The sequence below is a fragment of the Aquila chrysaetos genome, chromosome 9 (assembly GCF_900496995.4).
Source record: "Aquila chrysaetos chrysaetos chromosome 9, bAquChr1.4, whole genome shotgun sequence".
In the NCBI taxonomy this organism is placed as follows: domain Eukaryota; kingdom Metazoa; phylum Chordata; class Aves; order Accipitriformes; family Accipitridae; genus Aquila; species Aquila chrysaetos.
The window spans coordinates 30,321,786-30,336,954 of NC_044012.1; the positions used below are offsets into that span (position 1 = coordinate 30,321,786).

General features: G+C 45.5%; 1 protein-coding gene across 4 annotated transcripts in view; it reads left to right on the top strand.

Annotated features, from left to right (window-relative positions):
- Nucleotides 1–15,169, top strand: part of CORO1C (coronin 1C) — a 54,614-nt gene that overhangs the window by 2,555 nt on the left and 36,890 nt on the right. The window contains exon 1 of one of the 4 annotated variants that reach the window (XM_041125821.1): nt 3,422–3,443. The exons of 1 other annotated variant lie outside the window; for it this stretch is intronic. The gene's annotated coding sequence lies outside the window, so the exon portion shown is untranslated. Of the gene's footprint in view, nt 1–3,421; nt 3,444–4,650; nt 4,735–15,169 lie in introns of those variants that run through there. 2 more of the 4 variants (XM_030024732.2, XM_041125822.1) reach the window with 2 other exon arrangements.

The window sequence follows — 15,169 nt, forward strand, 5'->3', positions numbered from 1 at the left end:
CCCTTTGGGGAGGGGGCTTGCGATCTCAGCCCAATTTACCGGGTCTGGAAGTAGCGCAGGGACTCGTTCAGTGTCATGCAGAAAGGCGGGGCAGACCCGGGAATAAATCTAAGGGGTGCTGATGCCTAACCCTCTGCTTTAATTCACATCCTCCTCTTTCCTCCTTGTCCACATGCTCTGATACACTCTCGTACACTTCTCCCTTCCTGGCTGTTATTTTAAAAATCTGATTGAACATATTGCTCTCCTTATCTTCATTCCATAATTCTACAGCTCCCCTTTCTGGCCAAGGATTGAATAAGGCTGAACAGAATGGATTTTCCGCTCCCTCTCTCTCTCTCCAGCCAAACCCTTTGCTGGATCTGGGGTACAGATCAGCACAGGGCAACACTTCCCTGGGCAGACCACGTAATCCCGTCCAAGAGACAGAATTGATTAGCCATAATCAAGAGCTGTTACATGGTGGCTGTTAGTGCAATTCTGTCTTGGCAGCTGCTCAACATTTGATGATCATTCATTGAAATGTCCCTTAAAATCAGGCTTGTAAGCAGTTTAATAAAGCTACCCTTGCCACTCGATATGTGCCCAATGGACACTGAGAAAACAAGGCAGAAAGAGTAAATCTAATGCTATCCCACGCACGGAAAATGGCCTGGTGTTTTTTCTTTTCATTGCAATCAGTTCAGATTACCCTGCATAAAAAAAGCACTACGTTTCAGTAATGTTAAGTGAAACATAAGATCACATCACCGATTCCAATGGGAGCACCTCTTCTCAACGCTGCTGAATCTGGCCTTCTGTATATAAATTGCCAGAGCCATAGAAGAAGAAATATGCAACTTTCAGGTGGGAGAACCTAGTGCTTCCTGTAAAGTTATTTAAATATAATAATAAATCAAAAGGCTTCCAGAAATAAATAGATAAATAGTGGACACAAATGTCCTTCAAAAGTTGTATAACTTGGATATCTGCAATCCCAAGCTCCGAAACACAAACTGTCATGTCTGGCATATTTTGCATGACTTAAAAGTTAAGCTGCAAAATAACAGGACTTTAAAGTGCTGATCTCTCTAAACCCTCCGTAAGCCGTTTTCCTTCATTCAGAGTATACTTAGCAGTGAGGATTTAAGCAAATTGAAATGTTCGAGACAAATTCATCCCTCAAGTGACTTTACTGGTTCTGAATGACTCGGTTGCCGTCCATCTAAGATTGCTCAGAGACTCCAAGCCAAATTGCATAATATCAGTGAAGGCCAAAGAAGCCATCAAAATTTCTCATAGAAAGAGGTGCCTCAGGTGTTTGTATCTTTCTTTACCTTTTCTAACTAATAACAAGGAAGGCTGTGGGGCATACCGAATACATTACTTGTAAGGCATGTCAAGATCATCATAGGAACAAACCAGCATGATTTATTGCAGTGATGGAATTGATGCATATTTGCAAGCAAGCTAAATTTAGCTGCTGACATAAGTTTCAGAGGTGGAGTCTGTAGACACGGTGCTGTTTCCGTATAAAGGCTGTGAGATAGACTGCAGCAATTGTGCATCGATGTAGTGGAGGGTAAAATATGTGGGATGGATAAAACTAGTGAAATGTATTTTTGAACAAATTCTGAATCTTTTCTGCAAGATTTAATAATCAGGCATGTTGGTACTGATAAAATAGAAGGACAAATTTTGTTGTGTGGTTCCTTGTAGCTGCAAGAATTTGGTAATGGGATATTTTCCTTTACAAAAATTAGAATTTGTGATATAGTTTGACAAGTTGTTAGGCTTACATCACTCTGGCTATAATTTAAGTACTATTTGTTAGAATGATTTTATTCAGCTGAAGTGATAAAGATTAACTGTTTACAGTGGAACCAAAGAGCATGTGTAAAACCTTAGCCATTCCTTCCATTGTTGAAGACTTCAGCCCGAAATTTCATGCCATTTCTTCACCACCTTGTACAGTGAGCTGTTGCGATCTAAATGGCTCATTAATCCAAGTCAGGATCTGAGTGATCTTTGGAGCATTTCCACCCAAATGTTTAAGGAAGTGCTAGTGTAAATTCAACAGGTATCATTTCCTTTTGAGTCCATCCTTAGTGACTGTTCCAAGGCCATGTCGAGCAAGCTGTGCTGCAGGTGTATCCATCCCTGCAGCGACAACGTACCAGGAACCAACCATTCAGGTGGCAGTTACTGAGAGGATTAGGTTTCAATCAGGTTTCTCAGGACAAATTTCACTTTGTGTCCTCTGTGCATCTCTCTCTTTTTAGATGGATGCCAAAAATCTTCCTTGTTTTCTCTTCAAAGCTGTTGGGTAGTGCTGGGTACTGCTGCCTTTGCTGTTGTTTTTCAATCCAGGGTAAAGCATCGCCTGGTACATGATTAAAATATCATTTCAAGATTGCCCACTGTTTTGAGCTAGAAGGAGCTATACATATGTATATATTAAAGTATGATTTTATATGCTTGTATTAATAGTTTTTTATAAAGTTTTAAGCCACATGCACAGGTTCAAGATTCCTAATAAATTAATGGCTGTGGGACTGGCAGTCAAGACACTCAGCTCTATCACTGACTCATTGTGTGACCTTCAGCAAGTCACGTACCTATGTGGAAAATATGAATCACAATCTAAACCCACTAAACTACAGATTACCTGCGGGTCTGCTCCGAGGCTGCCAAACTGCTTTCGTTTTCTTCTTTTTTAGCTTTAAAGAGATTGTTTGAGGGAGGAGGGTGGAGAGTAAGCGTGCTGGGCTGGCTTTCAGAAGGAAGGTATTAATTTCACGGTAATCGGTGCCGTGGGCAGTGCGTGGCAGGGATGCAGGCTTGCAACTCTAATCTTTGGGTGTATAATTTTTTAATCAAGGTGTTGCTCAGTATGTAAGAGAGACTTTCCTGCTTATTGAATCAGTGGTTAAACTAGTGTCAAAGTTTAACAGATGTTGGATGACATTGGTTTGTTTAATTTGTAGCTACTGTGGCATCTGATGTTTCCATCAGCTGTAATCACCAGCAAAACCAGGACAAATCTATCTCTGCAAGGCTTTCCACATGTTTTAACACCCAGCTATCACTTAACAGGGCGTAGTTCACAGTCCTGTCACAGTTTCACCAGGGAAGAGGAGGCTTCTCAGCTCAGCTCAGCTCAGCACAACACACATATTTCTCCAAATTCTGAAGGATTATGAGGGGAGTTATGGGTGTGTCAGTCCCCTGAAAAATTAGGCCCCTTAAGCACCTAACCACATGCAAATGAATTTGCAAATATTGGCCAAAGCGTATAAGGAAGCTAGACTAGCTTTTGGTTTTGGCCATGTATGGTAAACACTGTGCAACGTGGGCACTGATCTAGCATCATTCATCCGCTCTTCAAGTTCCCTGGAGGAACAGACACACGCAGCCATTGAGAGTGGTATTACCCCGCGTGCCTTGAGGTATTTGCTGCACAGGTACTCACCTTCTTACTGTTTACTGTGTACCGTATTAATAACTGTTAGCCTCTTTCATTGAACAGCGGAGATAAAAAAACCCTCTTTACAACCACATAAGCCAGCATCCCCAAAAGCGGCTTTACTTTTAGCGCAATGGGGAGAATCTCTGGTTTCAAGCTACTGTCCTGTGCTTCTCATTAAAGTGTGATTTTTAGCAGGGGCTTAAGCTCTCCTTTTGTCACCGTCTTGCTGGCAGTGCCGTTTTCCACGGCAGCGACGGGCCCCAGCAAATCGGCATGACAAAACGAGGTGACACGGTTGTTTTTCTTGCAGAATGGTTGGTTCTCTTCAGTGTCATTTTTCTTGCAGAACGGTTGGTTCTCTTCAGTGTCATTTTTCTTGCAGAACGGTTGGTTCTCTTCAGCGTCGTTTTTCTTGCAGAACACTTGGTTCTCTTCAGCGTTGCTCTTCTTGCAGAACCCTTGGTTCTCTTCAGGGTTGCGTTTGTTGACAGCAGGCTCCGGCTGTGCCCTGCTTGGCCGCAGGCTCACCAGGAACCACATCCGCGGGATTGTGCCTCACTCATCTCATCAGCGCTTGCTATTTTCGGTTTTGTTGCCGTAGAGCCACCAACCCTCCCTGTCCTTTTGCCAGTACATCCCCACCTTTGCTTGCACCCTCGCTATCTAAAGCACAGGACGAGAGTCCCATCCCGGCAGGGAGTCGCAGCTGGGCCTGCGAGGGAAGAGGCCTGAGGCAGGCTGGGGAGCAGCGGGGGGTCACCGCGGGGCGCCGAGCCGGCAAGGGGCTGAGGGGAACCGGGCTGCCGCGTCCCCGCCGGGGCCGGGGAGGGGAGAGGGGAAGGGACCGGCGGGGGGCGGCCGGAGGGTGGGCCCGGCCCCCTCAGGCAGGGTCTCTCCCCCACTGCCGCTGAGGGGTGGCTGCCGGGCCCCGCGCCTCACACCGGCCGGCTGAGGGGAAGGAGGGCGGAAGAGAGAGAGAGGGCGCGCCACCACGCGTGGCAGCGAGCGCCGCGCCGCCATTGGCTAGACGGACCGCCATTCACCTCGCCGCCCCCGCTCTCCGCCGAGCGAGGCGGGAGGGGAAGGCGAGGCACCGAAAGGGGGGGCGTGGCCCGCCGCGAGGGCGGGGCGTGGTATCAAGGAGGCGGGGCCTCGCGCCGGCGCTGCCCGCCCCCGCCCAGCGCGGCGGTCAGTCGGGCGGCGGCGGCGGCGGCAGCGGCAGGCGGAGGAGGCGGCTCCGCCGGGCTGAGGAGCGGACGCGGGGAGGCGGCGGCTGGTGGATCGCGGTGCGCGGCACGGGGGCGGGGGGGGGGAAGGGAGGGAGGGAGGGAGGGAGGAACCGGGGAGCGGAACGGCGCCCTGTGGCGCGGCGGCTGGCAGCTGGCGGGGCGGGAAGGCAAGGCAAGGCAAGGCGGCGGGCGGCCCGCCGCGGGGAGGCGGCGGTGCCCGCGGTAGGGCGCCGGGCAGGGCAGGGCAGGGCAGGGCGGGGGTCTGGCCGGGCGTCTGGCCGGGCGGGCTCTTACTGCGCGGGGCCGGCCGTTACCACCGAGCCCTTCCTGAGGCGGCGGCCGCTGTCAGCGCCCGGGCCTGTGAGGGGAAGCGCCCTCCCCGCCCCGGCGCTCGGCCCGGGGTTTCTCCCCCGTTCTCCTCCTTATTAGGTAGCGGAGCGGCTCAGGGTCGCCGCGGGCCCCGGCATCCGGCGGCGGCTCGCAGGTCTGCCGGCGGGGCATGCCCGGGGCGGGCCGGGGCCGGGCTCTCCCGCCGCGCCTGGGGCAGCCCCTGCGCCCGGCACACCTGATGCCCGCTGCCAGCCCCGGCCGCCTTCTGCGAGGAGGGGATGGGTGGGGGGTGTTTTTTCTTTTGTTCGGCAGGTTTTTTTCCTTTTTTTTTTTTTTTTTTTCTTTTTATGGCGATGCAGCAGCAGCTCGATGGCACCGGGTGCCTGCGTGTCCCCGCGTCCCCGCTGCCACCCTGTAATGTTGCAGAGGACAAAAGATGACTGGAGGGTTTAGTTGGGTGGTTTGTTTTTTTTTTTACGGTGCATGTCACACCGTTATTAATGGCTCTTCTGAGTCTGCTTGGGAGATGTGTAAAGTCCTGGGTCGTATGACATGTTCCTGGGCTTTGGTTTTCTATGCAGAAAGCCACATTGTTTTAACAGCAGTATCTCAAAGGCCAGAATTTAAAGGTTAGTACTTACCCGTGCTTTGTGAAATTAGCTGCTTCTCCACTCAGGATACAGGGAAAGATGCCCGACATGCAACTGCACAAACGTTCAGCTGTAGTACCCCGGCTAGACAATGTGATGCTGTGACTGCACAGGAGACAGGTCTGAAAAAAAGGAAAAAAAAAAAAAAAAAAAAAGGACGGAAAGCTGACTGGAAACAAAAGTAAAACTGATTGATGCAGTTTTATTGTTAAAGATAACTGATACGCATTAGCATCGTGGGTTTTTTAATAGCTGTAGTTTCAGTCCTGTACACGTTTGTTTGAGCATGTCTATTCAGCCTATTCACGCAGATGTGTGTGTGGATTAGTGTAAGCAAGACCAAGGATGTTAGCAAAATGAAAGAGTGACATTTTGATTATACTAGGCTGTGGCTGATTTTTCAGTTTGCCGATACCAATTCTGGTTTAATTTTAGGCTAGGCTGTATCCAAACTACCTGCCACTATCCTTTCTCCTCATGTGCCTCTCTAAGCACATGCAGGAGAGAAGCTCCGTGCCTGCTGGAAGTGTGGGAAAATGGTGTGAACTGGCACAGTCCATCCTGTCAGAAGCGTGTTCATATGTGCTGAATGTGCGATGGCTAGAGAAAACAGCGGGTATCTTGTGCGTGAAGCGGGAGAGGATATATGCGATTTTCATTTGAATAACAAGCATTGAATCATCTTTTCTGCTCAAGGGGAAAAAACAGATGGCTGTGCACTCACCGAGACATTTTATTGCAGCTAATATTCATGTTTGTTAAAGGCTGTGTACACAAAGGTAGAAGATCAGATAGTGTTGTGATCAAGTTAATGCATATTTATTTTGTGTATATATGTTTTTAGTATTTTCAGTAGCCATAGTAAGACCTGGCACACTCGGGTACATGTCAGGGAGCATTTGCTTTGTGTTTGTTTTAATATAGGACATCATAATAGTAATTTTTCAGTGGGCACTTGTAGCCTTTTATACAGATTGCTTTAATCAGCATTTGTGTGTCTCTATGTTGGCATTACTCTGTCTTCTAGTGAGCTGCCTTTTCAGACATCATTGGACTTTTTCAAGTTAAATCTTCATGCTTATTGCATCTGTCACTTCTGGGATTCACTCCAAGCAAAAGGCAGAGATTCAGTTTAATGGCAATGAGAAGGAATGCACAGAAGGGTAAAATATCAGCTTTCCTGAGTGATGCAGCAAAGGATGTGGAGAGATCTGCCCTCAGTAACTGTTCCATGCATCATGTTCAAGTCTAATATTAGACTTTAATGACGGCTTCATAAAATGGCTCATTAAAGCACAGCGTTGCATTTTGATCGTTAAGAGAATTTATGTTATTGGTTTTAATTTGATTATCGATTCCGAGGACCATAACTTGGATGCCAGCTTCCTATTTTGAAGACATGAGCAAAACACTTCCTGGCCTGAGTTTGCAGCTTGGTGAGGTCATCAGCGCACCACTCCCAGGGCTAGGAATGTCCTTTTAGGCAAACTCACAGGCAGATTTTCACTTGACTTTTAAAGTATGGGTTTGTTTGTTTTGATTGTGTTTTACTGAGGTTTTTGTGATAATCTCAGTCCTTCTTTCAGGATGTGTTGGAACAGAAACTCACTGAGGATTTGAAGTGCCCCAGTTTAAGCCTTTACAGGGCATATGAACAAGAATTAAATGTCAGTGTTCTCTTCTAGCTCCTTCCCTGTAGTCTCCCCCACCTAATATTTTTGGTCCGCTTATATTCTGGTTGTTTACTCTGAAATTAGTCTGATTAGAAACTGCTTACAGCTTCAGTTTACAGTCACCCTGGTTATATAGCCACATGTGAAAAGTCAGATTGTCAGTGGCTTTAAGCTGACAGGACATGAACTGGTATTTTTTTTGTCACGATATGCACAAACGCAGGTGGTGGCGGTGGTGTTGCTGGGGTGAACACCAAGTCAAAACTAAGGCAAAAAGATTTGGGTTAGCTGAAGTGACTCAGGAAAGCTAGCATTGAAAGTTGATTATTCTGGATGTGTTGAATATACCAGTATAGTTGGGAATCGGTTACTGGGCCCTTTCTTTCTATTTGCTAGTATGATTGCTTTATTCTACTTTTTCCTTATTTGAGTATACTAAAAACGGATTATTTGTTTCTTTTTGAGGTTATAATTGTTCAGTACATGACTCTGCAGGTGTTTTTAGATGATAGCTTTAGGCCTGTAAAATGCCAGGGTGACCCTAGAATTACTTGGCTTCTCGACGTAGCAGTGATGAGCCCAAGAGGTCCCGCTGGCAGCAGGTCTGGCTTTGCACTGGAGGATTCTCTGATGTCAAGTCTGGCACTCATGGTCCTTGGAGGAGCAAACTGTCTGGAGAGGTTCCTCACAGAATATACCAGCCATTAGTTGTATTACCAACCATTAGTTGTGTATGTGCCAGTATGGGTTTGTGTAGTGAATACATATCTGATCAGAATTTTTAATGGCTGGATGTGGAGGTAATGATGTAGCTATAAAGTAGAAGGTGACTGTTGGGCAAATTGATAATTTTCCTTTACACCTCAGCCATGCAGTTCTTCATGCCAACAAGACAGATGTCATCTCTTTACAGCAGACACCTTCGTAACAAGTCACAAAGTGCTCCTGAAATGGAAAAATTCCATTTTGTGATGGAATACCATGAAAGCTTTAAAGTCCTGCTCTGTAGGTCAGGAACTAGCAAGGAAGTTGACAGAGAAATAATGAAAATGGTATCTGCTGCTGCCTCCTAAGGGGAAAAAAAACCCATGTTGTTCTTTCAAAGGCTGCCAGCCTGCTGATGCTCGCATGATGCTCGTCAGTAGAAGAGCTCTCCTTGCTTTAGAGGTGACAAAGTAAAACATGGGCTCTTTCACCATTTTTCTTCTTTGTTTTTCTTCTTTGTTAATGAGTTAGATACCAAGGTAGAATCACCTGCATTGGAGAAAGGATAATAGCATTTATTCAGCATTATCAGTTTGCTGCTTCAATGTTATTTGCTTTGTCTTATCCAAATTTTGTTGATGATAACAGAAAATGATACATAATATGCTTTTTGCTATGAGCATGTAATGACTCCTTTGAGGTCTGGCTCTCAGTGGGAGAAGCTGGATGTGGTTGGATCAGTTATAGTGGCTCTGTTTGACATTGAGCTGGGCCTCTCAATCCATCGTAATTAGGTTATTCTTGTTTTCCCTTTTAATAATTTAATTTGAAAAGCAATGGAAATAAAATTAAAACAGTGGTGGGATCTGACTTAAAGTGATTAAGGTTCAGCCTGATGCAGTCAGGCGTGTCGAGATGAGCTCGCAGCTTTCATCTGGAGTATTCCTGAGCTGCACTTAAGGCCAGGTGTTCCCCTTAGGAAGGATCGTGGTTTCCCTGTGGCTCTCCAAATCTTGGCTGGCCGTAGCATCTTTGTAGTTATGTATGTATAAGCATATATGTAATCTATGTACAGTTCTTCTTAGCTGAATATTAAGGCAACCATTTCTGCAGTCTTATCAAATACACCTAAGCAGATTTCTTAAAACTAGAGGAGAGTGGTGTGCCTAGAACTAGACCATGTTTGCATCCATGTGTGAACCTAGGCAATACATTTCCACTTGCAATTCCTGGTGTAAGTAGTCCCTGGAAAACGAACTTCAAATCACTCTGGCCAGAGTATTTAGAAATGTGGGAACTTCCCCTCCCTCACCCTTCATCCCCCTAGTTCTGCATATAGTTGCTATAGAGACTGTGTTCTGGAGTCCTTGAAAATCCATTGTTTATCTCACATAAATGTATAAACCTGCTGTATTGAAACATCACACTATGAAGTGTCCCCTTCCCATGCAAATCTGATAGGGACTTGACATCCTAGGGTACTGCACATTTTGATATTGGACATGCGTCAGGCACAATCAGACAAACTGATAATGAGTGTAATTAGCACCACCAGGGATTAGCAGGCAATAACAAATTCAAGCCATAGTAAGCACTCTGTCCCTTGGGAGCTGGGCAAACTGGCAGTGCTGGGCAGATGATCACTTGATATGGAAGGTAGTCATCAGCAAAGGCTCCATGGTGAGGGACTCGGCTCAGTGCTAGTATTACCTCTTGAAATTGCCTTTTTTACACCCCTCCACCCCCTTTTTGCTTTAAATACTTAAAAAACTCACAATTTGTTAGTTCATGCTGGAATCTTGAATGCCCAACTGACTCGGGGTATATGCTTGGCATTTACTTGGCATTTTTCATCATACAGTGGCCAGTCAGCATTACAGTTGTTTCTTGCAGTTACCTGAGCGAAACAGATTGATATCCTTGTTTTCAAGTTGGAAATGTGATGTTAAATGTTTTGCTCAGGGTCTTGCAGGTACAAGGCTGGGAATACTTCTAGCATATAATACTAAGTGTACTTGTTGTTTTACAGATGGTTCATTTTTTTGCACCAGCACACATGGTGCGATCTGTGAGCATGTAAGTGGCCATTCTTACACTTAGCTTTTCAACTGTTAATTTCTTACTGCAGTACTTACATTAATTATAGTGTATCTTGGAGGTTGGAGTAAATTGGCACAAAGCTGTCTTGTTCAGAACAGGAGGTGGATTAAGTTTTTTGATTTTTCAGTGATTTTTTTTTTTTTAAGGTTTATTTTCATTTTTGGATCTGCTGAGATCAGTTTGCAAGGCAGGAAAAAATCCTGAGCCAGCTTAGGCAAACATGAGTTGCCAGACGTACTTCAGCAATATATACTTCTGCTTTAGCACAGCGTGATGTGTAGGCAAGAAACACTTCTAGCTGAGTGTCGTTGTGCCTTCCAGCATCTTTTTTTCCTGGCCACTGCTGCTTTCTGGAGCAATTTGTTAACGTTCCACGTGGTGTTTTAAGGTGCTCTTGTTTAAAGGTGGGCTACCCTGGTTTGGCCTCCTGTTTCACCATGCTTTGGATGCATGTGTGTTATCTCTATACTCTCCACTTTGCTCCCTGATGTTTCTTTGGGGGTAAAGGTTATCTTTTTGTTCTTTATATGCAGTGCTTGCCACATTGATTGTCTGGTCTACTAGAGGAATTCTTAAGCACTATGAAAGATCACATGAAAACCAGCTGGGGCTTATCTCAGCGTAATACTGCCTGTTGTTTTGGCTGGTCTCCTCCAGAATTGCTGTAAATGCCACAGGGACTCTCAAAGGGCTGGAAGTGTGGGTTGCACGTGCAGTAGCATGACTGTCAAGCCAACAGGTAAGTAAAGCTTAAAGGTCATCAAACACGGGCTGTAATTCTTCATGCCTCTAACCGAAAACAAGTTCCCCAGCTGAGAGCAGCCAGCTGCACGTCCCTTCCCCAAGAAATCAGCCTTCGCCCAGCATGTATCAGGGTGTGATGCTCTCCATGAGGTAGGCAGAGAGCTGCTGGGGGGGTGCTGGGGGTGTCGCGGACAGCAAGTGCACGCCTCGTCCTTGGCACAGGGAGCCTGTGGGTGTAGGAAAGTGTTTTTCCTTCTTGCATCTGAAATCTTTCTTCATAGTGTAGCAGGAATGTTTATTAGAGCTGCTTACTAAACTAAATAAGCTTTCCTAAGTAAAATTTTTTTTTTTCTCACCTGCCTAGAGAGGTGAGAAACGTGCTCTGTGTTGCACTTGTGTCTTGACACCAGCTTGCCCAGGCTGCTGCCCTCTTAGCTACAGTGTGCGGCAGCTGGGGCTCTGCCGCAGCACAGGACAGCAGCCTTGGCCTGAAACGGATCAGCGACAAAGAACATCTGTACGACAGAGGAAATGTGTTTGAACTTGGAACCCTTTGCTAAAACAGATGTTTGAGGGGCTGTAATTGGTACCACGAGATAGGGATTTAAAATCAAGTTAGCGGATTGAACTATCTGGATTTGAGTTTTAGCCTCCACCAGTCCCTTCCTCCCTCCCCCAGCCCTGATTTCAAATTGCATGTTACGGAAATGGGACAGAATGACAATGGTACTCTTTGAATTATAGGCTGCTTGGCCAGAAGAGCTGGCAGGACAGCAAATGGAAATCTGGAGAAATACACGCCAGTTCCAACTGTGAGAATTGAGATTCATTTTGCAGCTTATTTGTACAGCGTTAAAATCTGAAATGTGTTTGCGTTGACCAGTTTGAACCTTCTGTGTTCTTCTGTGCTGAAGATACTGTCTTGTCTTTGACAATTAACCATTGTTGGTTTTATTTTGAGAACATCAAAAGCAGTTCAACATGAGTGCCTCACCTGTTGGGTGGGTGTTACTGCGTAGCTTGAGAAGTGAAAGTTGCTAAATTAGGCTTCGATTTAGCTAGCATTTGGATGAAAGTGTTCCTTAGGGTATGCTAACCAAACCCATCACTACTTTTTGGAGTAGAGTGTCTCCATTCAAAATTGCAGTGATGGACCACACTGATCTGTGCTGTAACTCCAGTCTAACCGTGATATTGTCCAGGTCTCTGGCCCATCACATTTGCCATTACAGGGCTGGAAACAAACTTAAGACACCATGACAGCGGTGTATGGCAGCAGTGCTGGTCCAAGAGGCACTGCCATTACGCTTGGCCATCCTGCTCCTCTCTGATCACATCCCCTGAGGCAGCAGTGTCTTCTCAGTGGGCTCCCGGCAGGTCTGGGTTGTGCTCCATCCAGCAGACCAGCGGAGCCTTTGTGGTCAGGCAGGGCCATCTGGAGAATGCTGCATCCTCGCTTGGTCAGTCTGACTCACACTTGGCTGGTCTATTTGTGAGCCTCGGTTGTGCTGATCTGTTGTTTCTGCTTTATTTCTAAGTTGCGAGGAATTTGTGTCCCAGCTAACTCTGTGTTTATAGTGGAGAGCTTTCTGCAGGTCCTGGTTTCCTGATGGTGGCTCTCAGGCTGTAGTGCTATAGCACCCTTAAAGAACTGGGACCTGCAACCTTTTATCTACGAGACTGTTTATCTCCTTAAAACATCTGTAACATTTATAGTTTCTTCCTGTGGATACCATAGCATGTTGTAATTGAGGAGGAATAGAAAACAGTTTATCAAGTCCTTTGGAGATTTTTCCATTTGATGCATCTTCTTGTCATTTTTTTAAGGAATGATCCAATTAACTGTAAGCAAGGAGAATCAGTGTAATGTTTCCAATAATGTCTTAAAGCCACTGGAGTTTAACAGGAAATGTGCTTACCTTAGAAAATACTGTGTTAATCAAATCGCCTTCATGTCTGCACTTCTTGACTTTTGCAGAATGGGAAATCTGCACATGTTATTCTTTCTGTGCTTTAGTCTCCCAGCACCTGGGTACTGCTTTCTGCTTGACTTCTAGCTTAAGCTCATCATGGAAGAGGGCAGAATACATCCTGTATTGGGAGTTGAGTTACAGGTCTAGTGGCTACCGGTGAGCTCCTCTATCACACACATAGAAAGGCTTATGTTTGCCCTTTATTTCATTTGGGCACATTTGATTGCTTCAAGTTGTAGGAGAAAATACAGTTGTTTTCTGCCGTTAGCACTCTGTCATGTTAGGAAAAAGCGCTTATGCCTTAGCTGGTTAGTTGGGAAAGGTGGGACCTGGTGGTGATTTGGTGAGAAATTAATGAAGCCATGCTGGGGAAGTGCTCTTTCTCCATTTGTAACTACCATCCTTAGCTGGTAGTAAGATTTCTCCCAAAATTAAGTTTAAAAAAAAAAAAAAAAGGCAAGGTTGCGATGTGTCTCAGGAATATGATCTGGAAGAAGCCTGCATGTAACCTTCAAGAGAGCTGAAGAATTCAGCAAATTGGGGTAGCAGCACTGAGCAGATTGATACTTCCTTGTTAGCTCGGTTGCACTGATAAGAGAACTAGGTCAGCTCTATGGAGAAAGCATTTTATCTGCATACTTCTCTTAACTGGAATCCTGGTGCTTGGCTGTTGTAACAGGCTTGCTGACTTGCAGCTCTACACAGGGGGTTGTGCTCTCTGTCTCATGTTTTCCTCGGGGTCAAAGTGTGGTCTGAAGCCCTGTTGCTTTCCTCTCTGTGGCATGTGCTGCTTTTACTGTGGGGGTGATGCAGTCAGTCCCCAGGGGTGTAAGTAGCATCTTCCATCATGGTGGTGTAATGTCTCTGGCTGAAGTTCATAGGGCTGTTGTTCAGCTCTGGAAGTATATTGCTCCGTCTCTTGGCAGTGGATGAGGATACAGTGTGCGAAGAAGCATCTCTGGTGTTTATTCCAGTGGAGAAAGTAGAGGAGAACAAAAGCTCTTGGTGGGGAGCTTATGAAAGGCTATGGCCTTCTGTGGTCGGTGGTGTCTTAAGGTGGGAGTCTGTCTACTCCAGTGCAAAGATTCCCTTTCCTTACCCTGTAAAGCTTGTTTGGTGCCCACCAACTGTGTAACTCTGTCTCCAGTGGCAGCAAAAGTAGAAGCTAAAATATGGAGATGCACTCTGGTATCTGGGATGCTTAATCCACAGGTACCTTCGTCCTCTTTTCCCCATGTATTCTGTATATTACTTGCCTCTCTGAGGTTTTGTCCTGGGTTTCAGTGCTTTTTTTTTTTTTTCCCCCCCTCTACTTTGCTCTCCTCTGCCTTCTATTTTCATTTTTGCTGACCTTTTTTGCCCAGTGTGTGTTAAATTGCTATCATCCAAATACATCACACATTGCTGCCTACGAGGTAGGCAGCTTTAGTGCCAGCCGACAGAAGGTGCTATAAAAGATGTAAACCCAAAAGAGGAAGTTGGTTTGGAGGTTGTTGCTCTGGTACCCATTGGTGCTCCTCAGCTGCCTCGCCATTTCAGATCCATGGTTTGTATAACTGCTGCAGTGTTTCTCTTTGCTGGTTACCCATCCCATTATGGCCTCCTGATAAATTATTTTGTGTAATGATTTTTGTGTGCGTTCACTGTTCTAGCTTTATGTCTAGATGACACAGATTAAATGAAGCCAGACAATGCTCTCTGTTTGGGGTAATGACTTTCAACTGTGGTGTCCTTTTGTCACTGTAAATTATGGTAAATGATGTAATGTTAGACCATAAAGATACAAGCTACAAAATGGTATGAGCAGTAAGATCCCCCAAGAAGATAAATTGCATTCCTGGAAATCTTTTAAGTGAAAATATCCATTGCATCCCTATGTGCACATGAAAGGAGTGTCAGGCACAGCATGGGAGATGCGCATGAGACATGGGTTGAGACAAGCATGCACAGGGTAAACACTTAGGAAATAACATGTGCTTCTTCATGATGCCTAGAAGGTTTATGCGTTATAGGCATTTAGAGTTCTTCATATTAGAATGGTCTTAGTATGATTGTTTCAGGGTACAGCTCTGAAAAACAGAATCATATCAAGTATTTCACAGGTTGGAACCAACACCTTGCACTTTGTCCAGAATAGCAATTTCAGCTTATTTTAAGTTTGGGTTGTGTTACATTTTTGAATGTGCTGGGCTCTCCAGTTGAGATATAATCGAATTCCCTGGTAGTTTGTGGTTTAGGTTCCCATCCCAAAATAGAATCTCGCCAGTGGTATAACAGCTGGAAATTTCAGTATTAAGTTCATATTCCAGCTTTTTGT